The sequence below is a fragment of the Cnephaeus nilssonii genome (assembly GCF_951640355.1).
Source record: "Cnephaeus nilssonii genome assembly, chromosome: 2".
Taxonomy (NCBI): domain Eukaryota; kingdom Metazoa; phylum Chordata; class Mammalia; order Chiroptera; family Vespertilionidae; genus Cnephaeus; species Cnephaeus nilssonii.
Window position 1 is genome coordinate 55,747,642 of NC_137073.1, and position 27,454 is coordinate 55,775,095.

At 38.4% G+C, this 27,454-nt stretch overlaps 1 protein-coding gene across 6 annotated transcripts in view; it reads right to left on the reverse strand.

Annotated features, from left to right (window-relative positions):
* Positions 1–27,454, reverse strand: part of LOC307108733 (uncharacterized protein) — an 823,426-nt gene that overhangs the window by 485,511 nt on the left and 310,461 nt on the right. For all 6 annotated transcript variants that reach the window (XM_079786886.1, XM_079786881.1, XM_079786883.1 and 3 more), the window contains exon 4: positions 14,035–14,109. The gene's annotated coding sequence lies outside the window, so the exon portion shown is untranslated. The remainder of the gene's footprint in view (positions 1–14,034; positions 14,110–27,454) is intronic.

Here is a 27,454-nt window from a genome sequence, read left to right on the forward strand (position 1 = left end):
TAAATGTTCCAGCACTCATAATTAACTCTACCTAATAAAATACCACAATCAATGTCTTACTTTACCCACCCCATCCTCACACACAATTACAATAAAATCCCTGCAGTGATCATTTCCCTGAGTAGATATTTCTGTAACACAGCTCTAATATATCTCTAAGGCTACATTTACAGATATAGAAATTATTCTGATAATATCTCTGTCTGGCAATGTTATATTCTATTTTCAAGTTGTTGATACTTGTCTCTAAACAAGTCCATATTCACAGTTATGGGAGTAAAAATTGTTTTAATATCTGTATCTGGTAAACATTCCTATGTAATTTTCCAGCCTTAAATATATCTTACAAAGGAGACAATGCCCAGGAAAGCCTTACTGAACTCATGAAGGGGGCCCCTCCCTAAAAGAAGTCATTTGAGGCATGGTGACAAGGTGTGACTATGCTTGTTGTTTGACTTAAATAAAATCATTTCTGACACAGTTTAAATCCTTAGGAACCTGTCTATGGCCAATTCAAACAAATAAACACTTGAATAAGAAAAGTAGAATGAAGTCCTGCTGTCATAAATTTCATTTAATAGCTGCTTTCCTGATGTATTCCAGAGGAGTGTTTGAAAGGACAGTATGTATTTTTCTGTGATGTCAAAATGTCAATTCAAAATCCATCTGTTTTAGCAGAAAAATAATAGTTTGTCATAAATGTGAGCTAACAGCCAGTATTCTACCTGGAACCCAGAGGAGATTGAGAAAATCCTCTATTATCCTAGCATAGTATTAGTTATTATTTATAAGGCCTTATGGGGAAAAAATAGTTGTCTGACAGTCATATAGTTTTCTTGGAGAAATAGTTTCTTTCGTCAACAGTATTTAAAACATACCTGGGCAGCCAGAACTATAGTTATTTATTGATACTGAATTATTTCTCTAAAGCTTGTCATTTTATAGAAGATACACTAAATATTGATAAGTCTTTTTTAGGATCCACAGCTTCCACACCAAGAAGCATAGAGAAAACCAGGAATAAAACAAAACTTTCCTCCCACTGTGCGGCAAATGCATTCCATTCAAACCTGGTGTGAATGCACCTCAAATCTACAGTCCATAGATTTCTAAGACGGGAAGCATATCAAAGCTAAGATTGCCAAATTAGTACCAATTGAGTGCAATTTAAAATTGTGTAATCTCGTACAAGAGAAAACAAGCTGAGACTCTCTTATTTATCTAGTGACATTTATAGCTGTCTCACTGGTCTTTATTGCTTCAGTATTATTGTAGGTATAGCAAACATCTTTTCAAAATATCATGTAGTTTTCTGGCTACCATAGGGGAAAAACACCTATGGAGACCAATTGTTGGTATGTTGGATGTTCATCTTTTAAAACACCCACAAAGTTTAATGAGCTAGCCAAAGAGACCGGTTTGCTTTTAATAAATAAAAATTGTGATTTCCAGCCATAACATTTTATCTGAGATGTCATAAAAGTATGATGATTCTTTTAAAAGAAGGTTTTACAAATAAATAAACCAAAAAGGCTTGGACAGTAGGAGATGGGGTAATGATTTCTTAAACTAGACAATATTTTTTCATTTATTTTGAGTTTCTTTGATAACTGGAGAAAATTGTTCTCCTGTCCTCTTCCCAAGGTATAAAAAAACCACCTTTTGATTATAGCCAAGCATCTGAAAAAAGTCTCATCAGACCCTATGTCTTCATGAGTAAAATGAGAGTATGGAATCACATCATTCATTCATTCACTTGCTCACTCCCCAAGTATTACTGAGTACCACAGGTCAGGCCCCTGCTATTCTGGGGCTACATCAGCATATACAAATGACATGGTCTTGACCACTGAAGGCTACAGCCTGTGAGGGAAGACTTACATTATCCAAAACAACAACAAAAAATCTATTTTAATGTTAAGTACAGTACTTAAAGAAGCAGTACAGGGTGATAGGGACCCAGTTAACAAGAAACTTGACCCACGGTTGGAGGAAAGAGTCTTCCAAGCAGAGAAAATAAGATCTGCAAAGGCCTTGGGGTGGGCAAGTGCAGGTGAAGCTTGAGAAATGGGAAAGAATGTGTGGTTGGAACAAAACAAGTCACAGGGCAAATGGAGCAAGATGGGGCTGCAGAACTGGTGAGGAACCCAACCCGGTGGGTCTCAGGCCACATGGAAGATTTGGGGCTTGACTGCAAGAACAAGAAGTGTTCAAAGATTGTAAGAGGATAACATGATTTAATTATACCTGTGGTTGATTCCTACCCTAAAATTCTACAGTAATATATTTTTTCTACTATTGAAAATTGAAGTAAGCAGGACTGGCATTCTTATCATCATCTTACTGTAGAGATTATGAATTGAGATAGGCACAGAACTCATGCTGATAAACTGTAACTTTATTATTACATTGTAAAACTTAATTTAGTTTATTAATCTCAATTCCTCAGTGCCCAATAATGACAGGGTAGCTCAGTTTTTACAATTTTAAGTTAAGCAGAACCACTTCTGCTTTAAACCTTGGTCTCTAGTTAGTACAACTCAGTCCATTGCAGTCATGCTTCCGGATTCCTCCTCCACTCCCATCCCCAATGGACTTCCCTTTCCTTTCTACTGGAGATAATCTGTGTTCTGAAAGGTCTTCTGCATGGTTAGGCATCTGGCCCAGGACTCTTACTCTCCACATTGTATGTAGTTCATCTCCCTTAACCTCCTTCATAAGATGTTGATATTTTCTGCTGATGGCCTGGTTTGGAACTTACCTTTACCCAGTCCAAGCATGTATCTACTCTTCATCCTAGCCATTTATTTGTTATAAGATCTTTTTCTCCATATTAAGAAAGCAGGGTTTGGAGAGAGTCCACCATGCCAAAGTGTCAGCAGTATTCCTCTCTGCCTTTGCTGCTCTGTTCCTCCAGCAATATACTAGACACAGGTCTACCCAAAAAGGTTTTTGCTTTTTTTAAAATATACTAGAGGCCCGGTGCATGAAAATTCATGCACTGGAGGGGGGTGTCCCTCAGCCCGGCCTGCCCCAACCCCACAGTCCGGGAGCCCTCAGGGGTGGGAGGTGACCCAGCGATCAGGGGAAGGCAATGCCCCCATCACACTTCTGCTGCTGCCACTGCCAGCAGCGCAAGCCTCGGCCAGCCCTGGTTACCTGAGCCTCGGGTGGCCCTGGGTGGCTGAGTAGCCACCATCCAAGGCTTGTCTGCACCTTGGGCCGGCCCTGGGCAGCTGGGGGCTGAGGTGACTGGGGGACTCCGGCCATGCCACACGCCTGCCACCCCAGCAGGGCTGAGGGGACTGGGCGCCACCATCTTGTGGCTGTGGGTGCCTCCAACTTTGAGGGCATGGCAGTCAATTAGCATATTCCCTAATTGGCTGTGGGCACAACCATCTTTGTGAGGGCATGATGGTCAATTAGCATATTCCATCTTTATTAGATAGGCTTTTTAAAATTTTCTTTATTAATTAAGGTATTACATATTTGTCCTCATCCCCCCATTACCTTCCCAACCCCCTCCCCCCATTCAGGCCCTCACCCCTCTGTTGTCTGTGACCACTGGTTAGGCTTATATGCATGCATACAAGTCCTTTGGTTGATCTCTCCCCCTTACCCCCACCCTCCCCTACCTTCCCTCTGCGGTTTGACAGTCTGATCGATGCTTCCCTGTCTCTGGATCTGTTTTTGTTCATCAGTTTATGTTGTTCATTATTTCCCATAGATGAGTGAGATCATGTGATATTTATCTTTCTTTGACTGACTTATTTCACTTAGCATAATGCTCTCCAGTTCCATCCATGTTGTTGCAAATGGTAGGAATTCCTTCTTTTTTAGCGCAGCATAGTATTCCATTGTGTAGATGTACCACAGTTTTTTAATCCACTCATCTGCTGATGGGCATTTAGGCTGTTTCCAGATCTTAGCTATGGTAAATTGAGCTGCTATGAACATAGGGGTGCATATATCCTTTCTGATTGGTGTTTCTAGCTTCTTGAAGTGGGATCACTGGGTCAAACGGGAGTACCATTTTTAGTTTTTTGAGGAAATTCCATACTGTTCTTCACAGTGGCTGCACCAGTCTGCATTCCCACCAGCAGTACACGAGGGTTCCTTTTTCTCCGCATCCTTGCCAGCACTTGTCATTTGTTAATTTGTTGATGGTAGCCATTCTGGCCAGTGTGAGATGGTACCGCATTGTCGTTTTGATTTGCATCTCTTGGATTATTAGTGACTTTGAGCATGTTTTCATATGTTTCTTGGCCTTCCTTCTGTCTTCTTTCGAAAAGTTTCTATTTAGGTCCATCGCCCATTTTTTGATTGGGTTGTTTATCTTCCTTTTGTTAAGCTGTATGAGTTCCCTGTAAATGTTGGAGATTAAAACCTTATCAGTGATAACATTGGCAAATATGTTCTCCCATGTAGTGGGCTCTCTTGTTGTTTTGTTGATGGTTCCTTTTGCTGTGCAAAAGCTTTTTATTTTGATATAGTCCCATTTGTTTATTTTCTCTTTATTTTCCATAGCCTTAGGAGCAGTATCAGTGAAGAAGTTCCTTCGGCATATGTCTGAGATTTTGCTGCTTGTGGATTCCTCTAAAAGAAATTCCTCAAAAAAACTAAAAATGGTACTCCCATTTTTATGGTTTCCCATCTTACGTTTTTGTTTTTTGTTTTTTATTTCAGAGAGGAAGGGAGAGGGAGAGAGAGATAGAAATATCAATGATGAGAGAGAATCATTGATTGGTTGCTTCCTGCATGCCCACATCAGGGATGGAGCCTGCAACCCGGCATGTACCCTGACCTGGAATCCAACCGTGACCTTCTGGTTCAATGATCAACCACTGAGCCATGCTGGCTGGGGTGCCCAAAAAGGTTTGTACTGTCACACCAAGCTATACTCTGTGAGGCAGAGGACATGTCGCTTTTACTCCCAGGTTTCCCTAAATATACCTGTGTTTTTATACACTCCCCAGCCCCACTCCTTTCCCTCACCACGCTGACCATGATTCCAGGCAGCCTATGAGTTCTAATCACATTTCCTCTGATCTCCTTCTTCCAACCACTGATCAAAACTGATCCCATTTGAGTAGGCACAATGCTTTCATGTCATTCATACAGTCTTCCCTGGTCTGTGGTTTACTGTGTAAACCCTGAGCCCCAAGTCCTCCAGGTTTTGCTCTTGACATCTAGAGACCATTGTATGAAATTCAAACAAACAAAACAAAACAAAAAAACTGTTCTCTCTGAATAAATTCTATCCATTCCAAAAGAAAAGAGCTTTGATTTTCAAACTATTGACTTTGCAATAGATTTATAAAAGTCTACCTGAGAGCTCAAAAGCCAAGAATTTGACTCTTTGTTCTCTTTAGATTATTTTGTGTGCTTCTTTCTGTAGGTAATATGCCTCAGCCTCTCAAACCAGTTCTATTGGGAGAAAGATTCCAGGATATAAAGAGGGGAAAAAACTGTAAACAGGTAAACTGCATCTGGTATTCAAAATTTTAACCCAATACATAATAAATGAGGCACTAACATAAAATAATAGGTTGGAAGATCCAAAGTTGAAAACACAGACTTCTACGTTAACTTGAAAAGGAATAGAAATAAAACATTTCAAATTTTGTTTCCAGAATGAGGCTTTCCTTCTGATAAGCATATCTTTACAAATTTAAAAGACAAACAAAGCCCAGCCAGTGTCGCTCAGTAGTTGAGCAACGACCCCAGGCACCAAGAGGATGGTGGTTCAATTCCCCTTCAGGGCACATGCCTGGGTTGTGGCTTCGATACCCAGTAGGGGCATGCAGGAGACAGCTGATCGATATTTCTATCTCTTTCTCCCTCTCCATTCCTCTCTCTCTAAAATTAATAAAAACATGTTTAAAAGAATTTTAAAAAGACACACACCAAAACAAACAAACAAAACCCACAAACAAAAATGTGACTTCACTATTGGCATAGCTCAGGAAAATTGAAAGAAGTTTTACATAGAATAAAGCCTATTCTGGAACATAGAATTTGCTCTCACAGGTTCAGAGAAGTTTATTAGAATACATTTCCTCATAGTTGTGAAACTCAAAGAAATCAGATTCCAATAATGAGCAAACTATATTTTCTCTGACTTATGGTATATCCATTTAAAATAAAGGATCAGGATTTGCTACTCAAAATGTTGTGCATGAACTACAAGCAAGGCATCAACATGAGTTTGTTGGAAATACAAATTTTCAGGTCCCTCTCCAAACCTAATGAATCAGAATCTGCACTTTTAACAGAATGGATTCCTATTATGTGTCTACATTGACAAGCCCCCGATATAATTTCTCTTTTAGTTTCTTTAAAAAAATGAAAATTTTATTAAAGACAGATGTAACCAATGTCCTTTAAGAGGTCCTTTCTGGCCCTAGCTGGTTTTGCCCAGTGATTAGAGTGTCAGCCTGTGGACTGAAGGGTCCCGGGGTCTGGTCAAGGGCACATGCCCGGGTTGTGGGCTGATCCCCAGTAGGGGGCATGCAGGAGGCAGCTGATCAATGATTCTCTCTCATCATTGATGTTTCTATTTTTCCCTTCCTCTCTGAAATCAATAAAAATATTTTTTTAAAAAAAGAGGTCCTTTCTGAAAATAAAGGTAATTTTAATGTAATTGCATAGCATTCAATACTTAAATGTGAAGTTACCTTACAAGGTACACAGTTGCTAATGAGCCAAGCACAATATATGAGTAAACCCAAACTTCCCATTCTTAATGTATTCTTTCCAGGCTAACATGGTATCAAGTCCACTGGCAAGGTAGAGTTTACTCTCACTTGGTACAACTGGATTACTCAATTGTACTCACTCTATGTGCTATAAATTATCCTTTTGTGACCTGAAATAAAATTGAAATATTTAAATATTTTTCTGAGAAAATTTTCCACGATTCGGCATGTGTGTGTGTGTGTGTGGGGGGGGGGGGGGGGTGCAGAGATTGTGGTTGTAAAGCTGTCACAAACTGAATAATATAAAATATCAAAGAAAAAGCAACCAAAAACAGAGTTATTTTCAAGTCTTAAAATTTTCTTTGGAATAACTCATACATTAAATAAAACCATGTTGATGAATATGACATATTTTTCACATTATCATATTTTCAGTTGCTCTATCAAAATCTGAAGCCTTGAATGGCATGTTTTTCAGTAATCACAATACAATCTTTCTGTGACCATTTTCCATCGTGAACACTCCCTATCCACCAGTCTCCAGACACCCCTATGACCGTGTCTCCAGAGCCCAAGTGAACCTGGGAGCTAAGCAATCATTCAGCAATATCTAGTTCCAGGTATGGTCTTGACCTAACAGAGACTTATAAATGTACATTGATGATGATGTATTATAAAGCTGCCACTATTTGCTACGAATTCCCCAAATCGCCTTTTGAAATTGTGAATGTTCTCTAAATGGCTGCAGGCTTCATTTGGATTCTTTAACCCTGGCATGTATGTCTATCTTGAATAAGTTCTTCCAAACTGCCCTGGAATACCACATTTTGAATCCGTAATATGGCATTCCTCTTTCAGCCTTCTAATTCTATTAAAATGACAGAATATTGATGAATTGTGAATACTGAACCTCAAAATTCATTCTAAATTTTTTCGCAGGCAGGGTGAATAGCTTGTTCCAGGCCATCTGTAATCTCTTTGCTCTTGAGGACCATGGCACATAATTGTGAGGCAGCTGGTTGGGTTGGAAATACAGTAGATGGTAGTTTTCCCACCATCACCACCCCTTTCATGAAGTTTACTAATATAGGAAGAATTACAATAATTTATATGGCTAGTCATAGTCTAGTGTGTTTCAAATAACATGCTAGTACTGTTCACTAGTTATCTTATTTAATTTTAAAAACCTATGAGGTAAGTGCCATTATCACAATTAATCACATTTTACAGATGAAGAGGTTAGGGGCTATAGCCAAGTAGCTAGTATTATAATCAGGATTCAAAGCCAAGCTGTCCTGCTCCAAAGCTGTTCTCTCCTCTAAGTCCTTCGCTACTATACACTTGCCTAATATAGTGCCCTGGCCTAAGCTATTCCATCCATTTAAATAATACTGTTCAGGTCAGTATAATTGACCTTTACATTTTAAAATAGAAACCTACAAACACATATGTACTCACAAATATAGGCTTAAAATGGAACCCTGTTTGAGTCAAAAGTGCCACACAGAAATTGACACACACAAAATTATAAATTGTAAATAAAATAAGAATTACTATGCCATTCTTATTGGATAATATCTAATCTCACAGATATCAATGCAAGTAGCCAAATATATGTGAAAATGAGAATTATATTCTCTAAATAGGGCATACATGTCCATTCCAATTTGCACCTATACATATGAACCTCTAATGTCAAGACACACAAACAAAGGACTATTTTTATTTAAGAAAATCCTTGGGGCCCACTGAATTCAGAAGTCCAATTCAGGAATTTGTTCGTTCCATGTGCATGGATATTATTACAGGACAAAAAGCTTATCCTATATAATAAAAGGCTAATATGCAAATTGTCCCCTAGGGAGTTCAACAGGGAGACCGGTAGTTCAATTGCTTGCTATGATGCGTGCTGACCACCAGGGGGTGGCATGGAACATGGTGAGCAACCAGCAGTGGCAGCAGGGTGCTGAGGAAGTGAGGGAAGGAGGAGGCAGGGAGGCAGGGAGGCGGGGAGGAGGGGAGGTAGAGAGGTGGGGAGGTGGAGAGGCGGGGAACCTGATTGGCCCTGATTGTCAGCCAGGCCTGGGGATCCTATCCATGCACAATTTTTGTGCACTGAGCCACTAGTTAACTAAATAATCAAGAAGGTCCTTTTGGAATTGTCTATCTTAGTCTATTTCCAAGGGAAATCATTTGTAGGTTTCTTCACGACAATGGTTATCAACCAAGTACCCAGGCTCCTATTCAAAAGTTCCAGACCAAAGTTAATGTAATAATGATAACTGCTCTCTCAGTATTCTGATCTTTTTAACTGCTGTACAATTTCTCATCTATTCCCATTTCCCTTAGGTAGAGAGCAGACTAAAAAAATAATCAGACCCATTTTCAATACTACATATCATCAGAAGCAATTTTGATAATCATATTATTAGTGTGTATAACCCCATCTTCAGAACTCTGCTAAAAGAGTCACTCAAATGTCCTACTCTTGTTCATCTGATCTATTTATATCTACAAATGTCAAAAATTCTAAATGAAGAGTGTGAGTCTTGATTGATAAAAAGAGATGGTTCTCTTTTGTAGCAAGTAAAAAATAGTTGATAAAATTCTAGCACCTGTTTAAAATTGATCTTTAAGATTCTTTAAAATTATTCTTTAGTTAATTCAGGTGACACACATTTGTAAGTTCAGGAATAGATTTTTTAATGCATGATTATTTGGAAGAGCATATTAGATTTATTACCTTTGTTAATGAGCACTTAGATAAAAGTGGTATTCTCAAGATAAGTATTCTCATGAGGTGAACTCTGATCATCATATATTAATTTTCATTTCAATTCATAATCATATAAAGAGCGAACCTGGTAGCTTTTACGTATAGAAAATGGGTCCTCTTCAAAGTAAACCCTGCCATAATTCTCAAGTGTTCCCTGTCAGTTTTGCAATGTCACATATCAGTAGAACCAGGATTTGTGATCATGGAGGCAATTCCAGAGGTTTAAAGAAGCAGTGGATGAACCTTAAAGACACAGGATATTCACTTCAGTCCTGTTTCAGTGCGACTGGGGAGGGGGAATGCTGACTTTAAGAATGTTCAGTGAGTTGGTTTAGATGCTATTCAAGATAGTCTTTTATCTGCTTCTTTTCCACAGCAGCATTTAACACATAGTTAAAGGCAAAAGATAATGCAATTCTTTAGTAACTCCAAGAGCACACTCATTTCCATCCAATATTTGAGTCAATGGAACAACTTCTCAATATAAATAGTGCCTCCAGGGCCACAGAACTCATTTTCTCTGCAGAATATGTCCTTGTTCTGACCAATCTTGGGCAGATGGACATATCAAGAAGCAAAAATAATAAGAATTTATTTTTAAATGATTTGATCTTCTAACTGGATTTGAGGGCAAAAAAAATTAAATGCCTTCATGAAATCTAAGAACTAGAGGTGCCCTGAACTATCCTATATTGTCATAATTTATGCCAGGTTATGTGTTATGGTGGACCTAAAAAATATCAACATTTGCTACAACAGAGAAATAGCACATGCACATGATTAATAGTTATCAACCAAGTGCTCAGGCTCCTATTCAAATGTTCCAGACCAAATTTATACTTAACAATATTTTTATCCCATGTACCTTTTTAAAAGATCTCTTCGAATACCTACTTTTTAGTGGGAAATGATCAAAATTAGCAATAAGCTGTTAACTTTTTATTGTAATACTAGAGGCCTGGTGCACAAAATTCATGCACTTGGGGTGCTCCCTCAGCCTGGCCTGCACCCTGTCACAGTCCAGGAGCTCTCGGCGGATGTTTGACTGCCGTGGAGGCAGGAGAGGCTCTGGCCAACTGTGAGCCCGGCTTCTGGCTAACCATTGCTCCCCCCATGGGAGCGTACTGGCCACCAGGGGGCAGCTCCTGCATTGAGCATCTGCCCCTGGTGGTCAGTGCGCATCATAGCAACCAGTTGTTTCGCTGATCGGTCGATTCACATATTAGCCTTTTATTATATAGGATAACATACATACAAAAAAATCCACAAAAGTGAAGAGCACAGATAATTATCACAAGGGAATCATACCAAAATTAATAAGATTCAGTCAAAAAATAAACTATCTTACAAGTCCCTCACTAAGGCATTATGATTCTTTCTTAGATGGGTTCTTGGATCAATTCCTCTGCCAGAAACCAACTGCCAGGCTGTGAGAACACTCAAGTAGCCCGATGGAGAAGCCCATATGGAGAAGAATTAAGGCCTATTAACAAAGCCAGTGAAAAGGAGGGTACCTTAACAAATCAATGAGCATGAGCCACTTTGAAGTGTATTCATCAATCCAGTCAAGTCTTGGGATGATTGAAGCTCTGGCATTTAGACTCAAACTTCATGAGAAGCCTGAACCAGAGCCACCCACTAAGCCGCTTCAGAATTCTTTTTTTCACTTTCTACTTCTGAATATTTCATACAGCAATTATGATGCATTCAGAAGAATTTTTAACTCACATATATTGTGAGATAATAAATACATATTGTTGTTTTAAGGCACTAGGTTTTAAAAATGTGCTTTGCAGCATTATAAATACAAAAAGTAACCACTTTCCTGACTGTTAATACCAGTGTTTAATGGAACATCTTTTAAAATCATCTATTAATAGAATCATTATTACTTATTCTTGTTTAATTTATTTCACTCAATATTATGTTTGTTAGATTTATCCATATTATTCCTTTATTTTCATTCTTATATAATGTTCCAATTCATGAATATACCTCAATTTATTTTTTTTCTGCTAATAACATTTAGTCTTTTCTGGTTTTTTACTACTAGAAATAACATTTCTATGAATATTCTTGTACATGTCTTTCATGCATAAGCAAAAATATTTTTATCAAATGTATACCTAATATTAGAATGCTAGGTCATATGTTTTACAAATAGTAAAATTTAATTATTTTTTAAAATATATATTTTTTTATTTTAGAGAGGAAGGGAGAGGGAGAGAGATAGAAACATCAGTGATTAGAGAAAATCATTGATCTGTTGCCTCCTGAACACCTCCCACGAAGGATTGAGCCACCAACCCAGGTATGTGGCCGACCTGGAATTGAACGGTGATTTCCTGGTTCATAGGTCAATGCTCAAGCACTGAGCCATGTCAGCCAGGCCAAATTTAGTTCCTAATAACAAATATATTTTCAAGGAGTTTGAAAACATTTTACATTTCCATTAGCAATATAGGAGAATTTCTATTGCTGCATATCCTTGACAGCAATTGGTATCATGAGAGATAAATACAGGGTGTCCCCCCAAAATGTATACACACTTTAACAGCTGATAGCTCAATTTTAAAAATTAAATGTATTTTAATAAACACTGCCTTTATAATTATTCAAAGTATGTGTATACATTTTGGGACAAAAATATTTCATAACTTTTTCTAACTTAAAATTGATCCCATAAATATAGATGGAGACTGTAAAAAGGTATATGCACTTCATATAACTGAGAAAGGGATTGTATCATGAGTATATAACAAAATTTCTAAAAATCAATTTAAGAATGTAAATGAAAACAACTCAATATTTTAAATGGGCAAAAGACTTGAAAAGTCATTTTTAAAAGAATACCAAATGGCCAAAGCTGCTCCACATCAATAGTAATCAGGAGGTAAATGCAAATTAAAATCACAGTGATATATCTACTACTACACACCCACCAGATAGGCTAAAATTTAAAAAAAAAACAATAAGACCAAGTTTTGGCAAGAATGTGGAACAAATGGAATTCTTATACAGTAAGTGTAAGAGGATATAACAACTTTGTAAAAAGTACTTATCAATTTATTGAAAGTTAAATACATCCTTACCTCAGGTATTCTATTTGTAGATATTTATAGTACAGAAATAAAAGCATATGTCCACAAGAAAAAAAAAATATTATCTATAATTGCTCATTGCAGATTTATTTATAATTGTCCAAAACCTAGAAAAAGTAATCCAAATGTCTATCACAAGAAAATAAATATAAATAAGTTGGGGTAAACTGTGGTTTATTCATGCAGTAGAATATTATTCAACTATAAAAATGGCCAATTTACTAATATGCAAAACACAGATGAATCTCAACACATTATATTGAATGAAAGAAGCCAGACACAAAATGAGGGTGATTTCATTTATATGATACTGAAAAATAGACAAAATTTATCAATGGTAATTGTTTTAATTTGCAAGAACTGCCAAATATCATAGACTTAGTGGATTAAATAATAAAAGTTTATTTTCTCACATTTCTGGAGGTTAGAAATCCAAGGTCAAGATGTTGGCAGGTTTGGTTTCTTCTGAGGCCTCTCTCCTTGGATTCTAAATGACCGCATTCTCACTGTGTTCTCACATGGTGGTCCCTTTATCTGTGCTGTGTCCTAATGTCCTCTTATTTTAAGAACACTAGTCAGCCCTGACTGGATAGCTCATTGGTTAGAGCCGTGGTCGGCAAACTGCGGCTCGCGAGCCACATGTGGCTCTTTGGCCCCTTGAGTGTGGCTCTTACACAAAATACCACGGCCTGGGCAAGTCTATTTTGAAGAAGTGGCGTTAGAAGGAGTTTAAGTTTAAAAAATTTGGCTCTCAAAAGAAATTTCAATCGTTGTACTGTTGATATTGGGCTCTGTTGACTAATGAGTTTGCCGACCACTGAGTTAGAGTGCTGTCCCCATATACCAAGGTTTCAGGTTCGATCCTTGGTCAGGGCACATATAAGAATCAACCAATGAATGCATAAGTGACTGGAACAACAAATCAATGTTTCTCTCTCTCTCTCTCTCTCTTTCTCTCTCTCCCTCCTCCTCCTCCTCCTCCTCCTCCTCCCTCTCAAATCAATTAAAAACAAACATACAAACAAACCAAAAATCCACTAGTCATACTGAATCAAGTAAGACCCACTTGTTTTTCCTTAAATACCTCTTTAAAGACCAAACCTCCAAATATAGTCACATTGTGAGGTACTGGAGGTTAGGTGTTTGAATATATGAATTTTGGGGAAAAACAGTTTGGCCCATAACAATAACACAGTAATAGAAATCAAAATAGCAATTGCCTCATTTGAGGGGGAAAGGAGAAAGGTATGAGGGGAACCCTCCATGGTGCTGGAAATGTTCTCTATCATGGTCCGGGTGGTGGTTATATAAGTGTGTACATACATAAAAATTAAGTGAGGTGTACATTAAATTTAACACTATCAGAAGTTATTCATACAACAAATATTGAGAATATTTTATGTGCTACATATTAAAATATAAATATAAAAGGCAGTACCAAAGGTCTTATATATTTTACCTTGAAGAATTTGGAATAACTTCAGAAAGACTTCATATTTCCATTTCTTCATCCAAATTCACACTCTTCTAACCTCTTGAAAGAGGGAAAAATAATAAAAATTAATCCAACAAAAAACATTAATTTATTTAGTTTAATAAATTTGTAATCATTCAAAAGAGTAAGTGTTCCCAAGTAAGAAATGACATAAAACTTTTTTCCTAAATTATGTATTTATTTGTTTATAAAATAGGATCATTTAATACCACCAGGCTTAAAAGAGATAATGTCATGTGTGTTTTTTTTAATATATTTTATTGATTTTTTTACAGAGAGGAAGGGAGAGAGATAGAGAGTTAGAAACATCGGTCAGCTGCCTCCTGCACAACCCCTACTAGGGATGTGCCAGCAACCAAGGTACATGCCCCTGACCAGAATCGAACCTGGGACTCTTCAGTCCGCAGGCTGATGCTCTATCCACTGAGCCAAACCGGTTTCAGCAATAATGTCATGTTTTAACCATGCTTTGGAATCTAGGTAATTAATGGTGTCCGTGCAAATTCTTATTCTAATGGTAGATAAAATAATCCTCAAATCTGGAGTTTGCCTGCAGTTAATTATCCTTTATCAAGTTTCAACAAATGGAACCCAATAAGATACTGGTAAGATATAATATAACAAAGAAATCATGTATAATAAAGCCTCTTAAAATGCTTTCCCACACATATATTCCTATTTCAAAAGCACATGACAAGTACCACAGACTCTCAGTCATGTTCACCATCACAGCAAATAAAAAAGGCAAAATAGCTGAAATACAAAATGCATTAGCCAACTACTTACTATGAAAACACAGATATCCAGAAAAAAAATAATGTATTAACAGGACTGTGAACTCTAGAACTTCAAGACCCCAAAATTAAGGCAGACTCTATTTTTGCTCCATAAATATTACCTTTCAAAAGAAGAAAAAGGATCAATTTTTAACAGAAGAACGGATGACTAATTATTACAAATATCTCAAATGCAAAATTTATTATTTTCTTCTACTTATTAATGGTTCTTATGCACCAATAAAGCAAAGCAGTTAAAGGCAAGCTTCACACAAGGAAAGGAGAAGCAGGGCTGAGCGGGAAGGGGAAAGGATGGGCTGAGCGGGAAGGGGAGGGGAGGAGAGGAAATGCTCTCCGGAAAGGCTCTTCCCGCAGGCCCTGTCATGGCTCCCGTTAATTTCTCACTGCCCCTCCCCCCCCCCCCGCCCCCCACCCCCACCCCGTGTCTCAGCTCAGATTTTACCTTCTCAAAGAAAACTCTGCTCCCCACCACTGCCATCTAAAACTGCCTCCTCTCCCATCATTTTTCTCTGTCTCCTTTCCCTGGTTTATTTTTAAGAATAAATATTTAACTTTTCTTCAAAGTGCTACCTGAGATTTCATGTTTATACACATATATCCTATATCTCATCTCATCTCATATTTATCACATTTGTGTGCAACCACCATTAGTGTGGAAGCATGGTGTTGTTCACTTCTGTATCCACAGTACCTAGAATATGGGATGGAACATAATGAGTGCTCAATCAGTATATGTTGGATGAAGTCTGTAATGGTTGATTTTAACTAAATCCCATTATGGGCTGAAATTTAAAATAGCAGTGCCTGAAAGTTGTTTTCTAATATTTATTTTTCTGACATGAATAATTTTAACTACAACCGAAGGACTTGTATTCATGCATATAAGCATAACCAATGGACACAAGACACTGGGGGGTGAGGGCATGTATGGGAGTGGGGTGAGGGGGCAATGGAGGGATATGGACACATGTAATACCTTAATCAATAAAACACATTTTTTTAAAAAGATTGTGATCTAGTCTGGGTGCTGCTATTTATTCTTCCTTCCCCTTCTCCTCCCCTCTCCTTCCCTTTCCTTTCCATCTGACTGTGACCAGGTACCACACTGTTAGAAAGATAATACTCTTGCTACTGAAATTTGCTTCTTCGCGACACTCTGAAAGAATGATCCAGGAATCTTCATGCTTCTGAGAGCCCTCAGCCCATGTAAGGGAAGACTTGTCATCACTGTGTTGTAAAATCTCAATGGATAAGACCACAGAGTTTGTTGTGTTTGCCATGCACTCAGCTTTATGTCTGAGAGATCAATAACAATATTAGTTAAAACAGTTTAGTCCATTTTCAACTAAAACACAACGGACATTTCCCAGTTCCTTAGTTATCAGGAAATATTCTGGACAATATGAAACCATTGCATTTAACAGGGCATGAATTAATTCTGCTTTGGAGGGATGGAGGAGGAACTGCAGGGTCCCGTAACCCTGACTCGGTGCTGTCCACCTGCACTTGGCCTGAGTGCTTGGCAGATGCAGAGAATAATTGAGGATTATGTTTATTCTTCCTGTCAACATCTGGGGAAAAAACCGCAGGCAAAACTCAGCCACCGTTAATTCACATAAGTATAGTTCCTTTGACAATCCAATTGGACATCTTTCTTTTTAAAAAACATAAAGTCCCTTTCTAATCCATCATATTTTTACCTCATCTAAGCTTTGCCACATAATCTACACGTGGGGAAGCTGCTCAAATAACATTGTATTTACTGCATTTCTAATAAAGATGTAGTTATAAAAGAATATTTTTCAACAGCCCAATTTGGGGTATCTTCACACAAACCAGAAATACCTGCCAACTATCTCTACAGACAACTTGCTTCCTAATACTGTATATTTTTTTAACATTCATATGTGTTATTCATTAAGAATTCCTAATTGATATTCAGATGAACTGCAAGGTTCTGGATCTTCCCATCCTTAAGAAGCATGTAATCTGGTTGATACAAGATTAGCATCAAATTGAAATATTTTGTATTTGTTTCTTTGTTTATCTGATTGTTTGTTGCCTTGTTAGTTTTGCCAAGCAAAGTTCATTTGTATTTGTGACTGGCAACTTATAGCTTCTGTCTCCTAAAAATAATTTTGGCCACCAAGGCTGTCAGCATAAAATTCTAAAGTGCTTTGCACAAAGTTCTTGCATCTTAGCAGCCTGCTGTGTGAAAGAGCAGAGTATTCAAAGCATAATGAGAGAGAATGAGAGAGAGAGAGAGAGAGAGAGAGAGAGAGAGAGAGAAAATAAAATATATAAAATATAGATGAAATAATTGCCACAGTAGCCACTTAATTGCATATGAGTTGTTACATTTTGCTAGAACTGTTCAAAAAACTATTTCAAGACATAATCCCTTTGTCTTAAAATCATATATTCCAGTTGTTTTAAACAAATATATTATGTTTTTAAACTTTTACTTTCTTTGGTGGGGGTGTCAAATGCACACTGCTTTCCATGGTGTGGATATTGCTGACAAACTTGATCATGTTCTTCCTTGCATTGGTTTAATGTACGGCAAAAGCTGCATGCTCTCAGCACAGAAGTGAAGTCTCTGATGGCATAATTAAACATGCCTTGAGCAGGGTTCCTTGTGAACCTACAGATTAGTAAACCCAGTCCCAAAGAAAAATGTTTCCTACAGCACCATCACTAAATCCCAAATTACAACTGAGAGAACTATCCACAGCTCTCTAGGACTGCTTATTCACTGCTCTGGTGTAAATATTCACTCATAGTATATTTATGCTTATAAACATGTTTATATTTATGTTTATAAATATGTATGTATTTGTTTATAAATATGTATATATTCATAAATATGTGTGAATTTAAAAAAATATGTATATATTCATAAATAAATATATACTAGTGGCCGGCCCAGTGCATGAAATTCATGGCACATTGAAAGAAAATTAATTAGAGAAAATATTTTAATATTACTATTTGCCCTTTCTATATAATAGAAGCATCAGAGATGAAAGAAAATTAGTACAGTATATATGAGAATAATACATAAATTTATTAATAAATAAACAATAACAACACGATATAACAACAAAGACATGATATAAAAACAACAAAAACATGATATGAAAACAACAAAAACATGATATAAAAACAACATTGAGCCCTAACTGGTTTGGCTCAGTGGATAGAGCATCAGCCTGCGGACTGAAAGGTCCCAGGTTCGATTCCAGCCAAGGGCATGTACCTTGGTTGCAGGCACATCCCCAGTAGGAGGTGTGCAAGAGGCAGCTGATCAATGGTTCTCTCTCATTGATGTCATTGATGTTTCTAGCTCTCTAACCCTCTCTCTTCCTCTCTGTAAAAAAATCAATAAAAACATTTTTTAAAAAACATTGATACAAACAATGACTGATAAATTGATTAAAGTTTTTCTAATATCTCCCTATATACCACATTAAGAGTGAAAACACTTTCAGAGTGCTTGACTAATTTCCCTTATGATGAAGTATTTACAACTTTAACTTTAACATCACATGCTCTTTGAACTCGAGAGAAAGCAACATATAACTGACCATGTCTGAAAATGGGTTCAGGTAGGAATATTATCACTCTGTCTAGAGTTTGTCCTTGTGATTTTTTAATAGTTATTGCAAATGCTGGCATCACGGGAAACTGTCTTCAAATTAATTGACATGGGAGGCCAGTGTCAGATGGGGACAAATCAATTCTTGGAATCAGAACAACCTCTCCTGCAGATCCTATTAATACTTCAGCTTCAATAATGTTAGGTCGCAATCTTTTGATAATAAATCTAGTACCATTATAAAGACCTCGTTTACTATTAAGATTTCTCAGTAGCATGATGATTATACCCACTTTCAATTTTAATTTATAACACAGCATCCAGAAGGAGTGATACTATTAAGAAATTTGATGGGAAAATTTTCCTTTTCAGCATCATCTGTTGAGTCAATGGAATCATCACTCAAATAAACATGTGTGAAAATCTCCAACAAGTATATCCAAAATTTCTTCATTTAATTTTTGAACATGCTCATTTTTTAGACAAAGAATCGCACTGGCGGAGCCCAGGCCTGGTGGGCAGGGCCTCCCTGTGGGCAGTGAAGAAAGGCAGAGCCCAAGATGGGTGGGAAGGACCTCCCTCTGCTCTGTGATTAATCCCAGAGCCCACAGGGAGGCCCTGCCCACCAGGCCTGGGCTCCGCCATTGATCCCGGCCCACAGGGAGGCCCTGCCCACCCTGAGGAGGCTCTGTGGTCATTGCTGTGCAGAGGGAGGCCCTGCCCACCCGGTGGGGCTCTGTGATGGGCCCTCCCAGCCCTGGCGGCTTGCCTCAGCCCTCGTCGCTGTGGCTTTGTCTGTCTGGAAAGACATCCCATCCAGAAGACATCTGGTCTATCTGGTCTAATTAGCATATTATCCTTTTATTAGTATAGATTTATATGTATTTATTTTTATATATGTGATTTATTACTAATTACTGATCTTTAAAATGTCATCTTTTTTTACAGAAGAAAATGTGACTTTTGGTGGTAGGCACACATTGCAACATACAGATGATGTATTATAGAAATGTACACTTGAAACATATCATTTTAATAACCAATGTCACCTTGAAATGTCCCTAAATAGATACACAGGCAAGATACAAAAAATTAACCTGTTTTTCTCACTTTCTCTTCATTGTTGTTTTTTCATAGCTGGGTGTATTTCTGTTACAAAGTAGTGTTTTTTTTTAAAGAAGTCAATACCCAGTAGTCTATCATACCACATCAAAAGTCTTTCTTTTCTTTTTTTTTTTTTCATAAATAGAGAGGTAAAAAACAGGACCGCTTTACACTCATGGTTTGACACCGATTTTGTTGAATTTATATAATTGCGGAACGCTTCTGTTAGGAGTCTTCCGTTACCTAAAGGGGTCCTCATTAACCTGAGCGATCAGACAGATAAACACAGTAGTGGACAATGTAATTTAGCCCTTTGCCATGTTCTTCTTGTCATTGCTGAAGGCACTGCATCCCGACATGGAATAAAAGAGACAAAATGGAATCTAAATTTCAAGTGGAGAAAAACAAGAAAACGTGCTAATAGGGCTTCATTTATGAAGTTTACATGAGCAAAGCTAAACACTCTGCATTAATTTAAAAGGATTTTTGTGTTAGGAAGGATGATATTTAATTTTAGGCTACACATTGAAGTGATAAAAGACATTTTCTTCAGAGGGAGTTGTTATGAAACAAATGTACTTAAAAGACATTGATGATTCTAAAGCACTATGTAGAATTTAGCAAATTAGCAAGATTTATATTCGTCTATTCCTTAAAAAATGTTGACATATTTATGCTATATTTAAAATATCATATAATGCCTATTTTTAAAATACAATGATACATCTTTATAGCCCATTAAGGTTATTATTTTTTAGAGGATTTGATCAATATAGCTATAGATTTAGATTTAGATTAGATTTAGATTTAGATTTAGATTTAGGTTTAGGTTTAGATTTAGATTTAGGTTTAGATTTGACAGATCTAGAGGCATGTGAATAAGGGGACTGGGGACCTTTAGTCTGTTTCCAGATCCAACCTTGGTTCAGAAAAGGCCTGGAATAAGTGATATATTTTCCTTTAGAGGTTCCCTCTAGATCAGGCAAAATTAGAGTAATTATGCAATTTACAGGTGACTTCAATGCTTTTTTTTAAAGGATAAATACTCTTAAGAAAATGGGTAATACACAAATGTGGCAAACAAGTGAATCCATATTAAGAGCTACATTCTACATAACCCACTTTTATCCAAAATAAAGTATTTGAGACTGTTCATAATATTAACATTCACAGGCCTACTTCAAGAAACAAAAAAAAAACTTAAATAAACAACCTAATTTTATACTTAAAGGCATTAGGAAAAGAAAAACAAACAAAGCTAAAGTGAGAAGGAAGTAAATAAAAATCAGCACAGAAATAACTGAAATGGAGTCTAAAAAAGAATACAAAACATCAATGAAACCAACAGCTGGTTCTTTGAAAAGATAAACAAAATTGATCAACCTTTAATCAGACTCATCGAGAAAAAAGGAGAGATGACTCAAATAAATAAAATCAGAAAAGAAAGAAGACAAGTAACAACTGACACTAAAAAAAATACGAAGGATTGTAAGAAAATATTCTGAACAACTATATGCCAACAAATTGGACAACCCGGACAAAATGAGTAAATTCCTAGGAACATAGACTCTTCCAAAACTGAACCAGGAAGAAGCAAAATATCTGAATAGACCAATTACAACTAATGTTATTGAAGCAGCATTCAAAAGCACCCAACAAACAAAAGTCCTGGACCAGAATTTGGCTTCGCAGGCAAAACACTTTTTAATTATGCTCACTATCTTCTCTTTTATGATAGAACTTAGTTTCCACATCCTCTTCCACTCCAGAGTCCCAATAATAAATACCGAAAAACTTGCATTCATATTCTGCCTTTCATTTGAGTAGCTCAAAATCCCATTACATTTATAACCACCTCATGTCTTTATAAATTTTATTCTGGAGAAACTGTCTTCCTCAAGGACAATTGAATAAGTAGGATAACACTTAACAAACAAATGTTTATTGTTTATGTCCTTTATTGCCTTTGTCATACTTTTCAATGCCTAGTCACCTTAAACTGGTCAGGCATAAAAAAAATCTGATATAAAAAATTATAAAAATTAAAATATATAGTCACACAAAAAGGTGGGCATGGGTATTCATAGCAGCATTATTCATAATAGCCAAAAAGTAGAAACAACCCAAATGTCCTTTACTGATGAACAGATAAATAAAATGTGGCATATCATACAGTAAAAGGAATAAAGAACTCATACAAGCTACAACATGGATGAATATTAGAAGCCATTATGGTGAAAGAAACAAATCACAAAAGACCATTTATTATATGACTAGAGGCGTGGTGTACAAAATTCGTGCACTGTGGGCGGGGTGTCCCTCAGACCAGCCTGCACCCTCTCCATACTGGAACCCCTTAGGGGATGTCCAACTGCTGGTTTAGGCCCAATCCCTGTGGGACATCCCTCTCACAATCCAGGACTGCTGGCTCCCAACTGTTAGCCTGCCTGCCTACCTGATTGCCCCTAACTGCTTCTGCCTGCCAGCCTGATCACCCCCTAACTACTCCCCTGCCAGCCTGATTGATGCCTAACTGCTCCCCTGCTGGCCCAATTGCCCCTAACTGCCTTCCCCTGCCTGCCATCTCAACTGCCCTCCCCTGCAGGTCTGATTCCCTCCAACTGCTCCCCGCCCGGCCTGGTCACCCCCTAACTGCCCTCCCCTGCAGACCTGGTCACCCCCAACTGTCCTCTCTCCCCTGCAGGCCCAGTCGCCCCCAACTGCCCTCCCCTGCTGGCCTGATGAACTACAACTGCCCTCCCCTGCTGGCCATCTTGTAGTGGTCATCTTGTGACCACATGTGGTGGCCATCTTCTGTAAGGGTATGGCAGTCAATTTGCATATTACCTCTTTATTATATAGGATTCCATTTATATGAAATACCCAAAATAAGCCAATCTATTGACACAGGTAATAGTGGTTGCCTTGGGATGGCATTGAAGGAGAGGGTTGCTGGGAAATGGGGAGTGACTGCTAATAGGGACAGGGTTTCCGTCTAGAAAATGTTCTCAAATTGATTTGAGGATGGTTTCATAAGTTGGTGATTATACATATTCAAAAACAACAAATTGTATCATTTAAATTGGTGAATTGTATGACATGTGAATTATATTTCAATAAAGCTGTTGTTAAAAAATATTAGCACATTGAAACCTATATGTTCATGTTGACCAATATCACCTCAATTTAATAAAAAAGTATTTTTTTAAAGTGCTAGCGAACTTCAGCAGTCCTTCTGCCATGCTTTCAACCTGTCGTCCCTCCATTTGGAGAACACTTATTCCGTGGGAAGCTTTCTAACCAAATATTTCAAGTTGATGATTCTGTTGTCCCTTCTCCAGTAGAAATGACTCAACAAAGGGATAAAAGGACTTGCTCATGATTACACAGCTAGGTGGCAATAACTAGAACCCAAACATTCACTCCGGGCATGATTTTTTTTTTGCCAATTCCAGGAATCTTTCTTGTTTGCTTTTTAGGAAATGGATTTATACCAGCTGTAAGTATCTCTAACAATCCTTTTGTTATATTGTGACCACCTTCTATCATTATGTCTAAAATGTTTTACTTATTGTTAAAATAATTTGTGACAATATATAAATTAACTATCTTCTTCCTTGGCTCTTTTCTTTTGAAATGAAAGTGTCTCACTCTATATGTGGTAGTTAGGCCTTGCACATTTGAAATCCAACCATTTTTAACATTTAGATACATTTTTGACATATCCTCTCTAATAAAATGGTAATATGCAAATTAATCATCACTCCGCTACATAAGCCACGCCCACCAGCCAAGCCACGCCCACCAGCCAATCAGGGCGAGTATGCAAATTAACCCCAATCCAAGATGGCTACAGCCACAGAGAGCAAGGTTTCCCAGGTAACAGAGCAAGCCAAGCTTTCCATAGCCGTTGCAGGCCTAAGCCTCCACTCAAGCTACAAAGTTTCAATTATAGAAGGTAAACAAATTCAAACAAATGGCGGCAGAATGGAGCTTGAGAGAGCAGGCCAGGTTGCCGGCGGCAACAGGGGAAGCAAAGCTTTCCGCACACCCTGGCCGGGCCCACCCGCTTAAGGCTACAAAGTTTCAATTGTAGAAGGTGAATTAACTGCCACAGAAAATGGCTGCCGCCCAGGAGGGAGCAGCAGGCTTGGCTCCGCTCCAGGCTACAAAGTTTCAATTGTAGAAGGAAAATAAATTCTAGATACCAGGCCTCCGCTTGGGTTGCCAGGGGGTGTGGCCGGCCTGCAAACCACCACAGGCCCCTCGCTCAGGCCGCCCCATGCCCCAAGGGAACCCCACCCTGATCCGGGACACCCTTCAGGGCAAACCAGCTGGCCCCCACCCGTGCACCAGGCCTCTATCCTATCTAATAAAAGAGTACTATGCAGATTGATCATCACTGCAACACACAATATAGCTGCCTCCATGTGGTCAAAGATCCTGCCCCCATGTGGACACAAGATGGCCACCACAAGATGGCCAGCAGGAGAGGGCAGTTGGGAGGCACCCGGCCTGCAAGGGAGGGCAGTTGGAGGTGATCAACCCTGCAGGGGAGGGCAGTTAGGAGTGACCAGGCTGGCAGAAGAGGGCAGTTAGGGGCAAACAGGCTGGCAGGGGAGCAGTTAGGCATCAATCAGGCTGGCAGGGGAGTGGTTAGGGGGTGATCAGGCTGGCAGGCAGAAGCAGTTAGGGGCAATCAGGAAGGCAGGCAGGCGAGCAGTTGGGAGCCAGCAGTCCTGGATTGTGAGAGCGATGTCCAACTGCCTGTCTAAATGGGCAGTTGGACATCCCTTGAGGGGTCCCAGATTGGAGAGGGTGCAGGCTGGGCTGAGGGACACCACCCCCTCCCCCATGCACGAATTTCATGCACCGGGCCTCTAGTCTATATATAAAAGTCTAATATGCTAAGTGTCCGTCCTACCAGTAGCTGCCGAGCTGCAGTGACTTGGCAGTGGTGGTTCTCAGGTGACGCACACCAAAACCAGAGAGGAGGGAGCCCGATTCCTCACAGGGCTGTGGTATTCTACCTTTAGCTGTGGGTTATATTGTTGTTGGGGCACTGTTTGCCCCGAATCTGGTTTACTGCACACTTGCATTTGCGTTCCACACCCTGTATGACGGCAATTTTGCAGAGTGCCCTCTCACACTCCAGGACCCCTTGGGGGATGTCACAGAGCCGGTTTCGGCCTGATCCCTGCAGGCCAGGCCAAGTGATCCCACCTGCCAGAGGAACCCCGCTCACAGATACCCTTCAAGCCACAGTGCCAGCCCAGGTGCAGTCAGCCTGGGAGGGACCAGGGGAGGTTGTCTCCAGGGCATTTCTGGCCAGTCAAGCAATCCCACCCCACCAGCCACCTTCGAAAATTTCCTTTCAATGTGCGTGAACCCGTTCACTGGGTCACTAGTGTATGTGTGTGTGTATATATATATATATATATATATATATATATATATATATATATATATATAAAATACCCTTGTAGGTATTTGCAGGTCTCTCATTGGTCATATCCTTTGGGCTTGTCCATTGAAAAATGGCATCTGTCCTCCACCCTGGAACACTTTTTAGTTTTCACGTTTCTCTTTAATTCTGGACATAGCTTTTATTCTGCCCTTTCCTTCTGTCTATCCATCCTTTTGTTTTAATCACCTTACTTCTCTTAGCTCCCTCCCACCCATTTCCTGAACACTCTCCCTTGGTAGACTTTCTTCCCAAGTGAACAATTCATCTTTACATTGACCTAGAGGTATCATGATTTTCTGAGAAACTGAGTAATAACAGTATCCTGCATTTAGAATTAAAATAACTGAGACACAAAAAAGTGGGCTTGGTATAATATCCTTGCAAGGCCATTTGAGGGTGTCAAAAGTTGGATCTCCTTAAATTCCTCTTGAGCAAAGTGAAGATGAGACTGTGAATAACACCCAAGCTCCTCGCGGTGGAAACCAAATGGCTCCAATTTAAGAAGCCAGACTTCCATGTCTGGTGACTCATCCTGGAAGGGAAAGCTACCTCTGTGGAATATTGAACAATGGAAAGAATACTAGCAGCATCTAGTGGTCCATCTATGTATGTACCCCAGACCTCGGTCCTAAGGCAGAAAAAGTAAGATCCTAAACCTAGGGAAATATTGATGGATTTTAATGGATTTCTCATTTCTGGGAGAATAACAGTGGACATAAGGACAATTGTCTAGACTACCATGTCCAAAGCATCGTGTGGGAGGGACATAGAGTAGCATAACATAGTTTAATAAAACTGTATCTCTCCTGCACCGTTCACCAAGTTAGACGAAAATTAGTAAAGCATGGCCAATATATTCACCTTTTCATATTTTTGATCAATCAATACATAAAGCATTAAAGTAATGAAAAATTCATTTCAAGAGCATAACATGACACATTCCCTGCACCCAAAGTAGATGTGGTTATAGAGCCTTAGATTCAGTTTCTATATCTATAACTGGCATTTTTAACCACCTTACTTCAGGAGCAGTTTTGTGTTGTAACATTTAATGGAATGAGAATTTTTTACTGTTTGCTATTTACCCACCTGTCTAAATCACTTATCCTTATGTCTATGGTGATCAAAACATAGTTTATTCTAAATATTTCTGAAGAGCTGTTGAAATACATCATTTGGAGAAATTATTCTATTGAGGAGATGAGTCTACTGACAATTTTGCAAAATATCTTTGTATACTTCAAAGAAATGCACGTTTAACAAAATTATCAAAATGATCTTAAAGAGATGGATGCAACTCCTAGAAATAGAAGAAGTATCTATAAACTGAAAAAAAAATCAATTAATTAGCTGTCCTTTAAAGCTAGAAAAGAAATGGACATTACCTGAATTCTCATTCACTTGGCTGCTTTTAAAATATTAAGGGTTTTGTTCAACTTGCCTCTAATTGCTGTATTAGAATTTAGCGTGGATTACTAGGAATCATTTCTTTTCTGAATACAGCATAGTTGCAAGTTTCTCTTTAAAGGCTTTTAGAAAGCCGCTCTTTTTATTCACAGCTCACTTCTTTCCTTAATTAGTAGCTTGAATGTGATTTTCCTTTTTTTAAATTGAGCAGGCTGTGTGGCTAAATGGTGTTTTTGACATTCCTGCACTGGGGACAGATTCAAAACGAAGGCAGAAGACAATAGCGATTGACTACATACTTCATGGACCCGGAAGGAGGGAAAGGCTGGTAATTACAGAAATTCACAACACTTTGTCTCTTGGCATCTGTACTTGGAAAAACAATGAAATAATCATGGACAAATATGATGCGAAGTGTGTTTATGGGGCGGCATGTTTTATTAACATGGAGCACTGCAGAGAGATAAAACTCCACTTGCTAATTTTAAAATCTCTATGAACTGTGGCAATTAAGCCTAATAATTATTTAAAGACTGTAATCAAGATGAGTCCAGTTTGTACTGCATTTTAGAGGAAGAAACAAGTAGGGTGCTCAAGTTCAGTCTGGATGTTGTGCAGTTTTGTACTTTTCCTACTTGGTTTAATTTGAAGCTGGAAACATCTAACACATTCGTCTCAAATTTAAGGATTTCCACAGTTCACATTTTGCTTCTTTGCTAATTTTCTCTCATTTTTATTATGAACACAATTTGTTGGGGGTCTTTTGTGCCTTATATTTTAATTTTATAAAGTGTTGCTGAACCCCATGGGTGGCCATGGAGAAACAATAGGTCTAATTGAGTAAAGCATTGAATATGTTAATTGTTTCTTCCAGAATAGCCATTTCCTCTATTACAGATTCTCAGTAACAACAAAAAAGCAGCTGATTATTTTTAGTCCTTTGATGGAAAACTAGGGAGAGAAAACTTGTTAGAGCGCTGGGCAGAACACAATGTCTTCCACTGCGTCAGC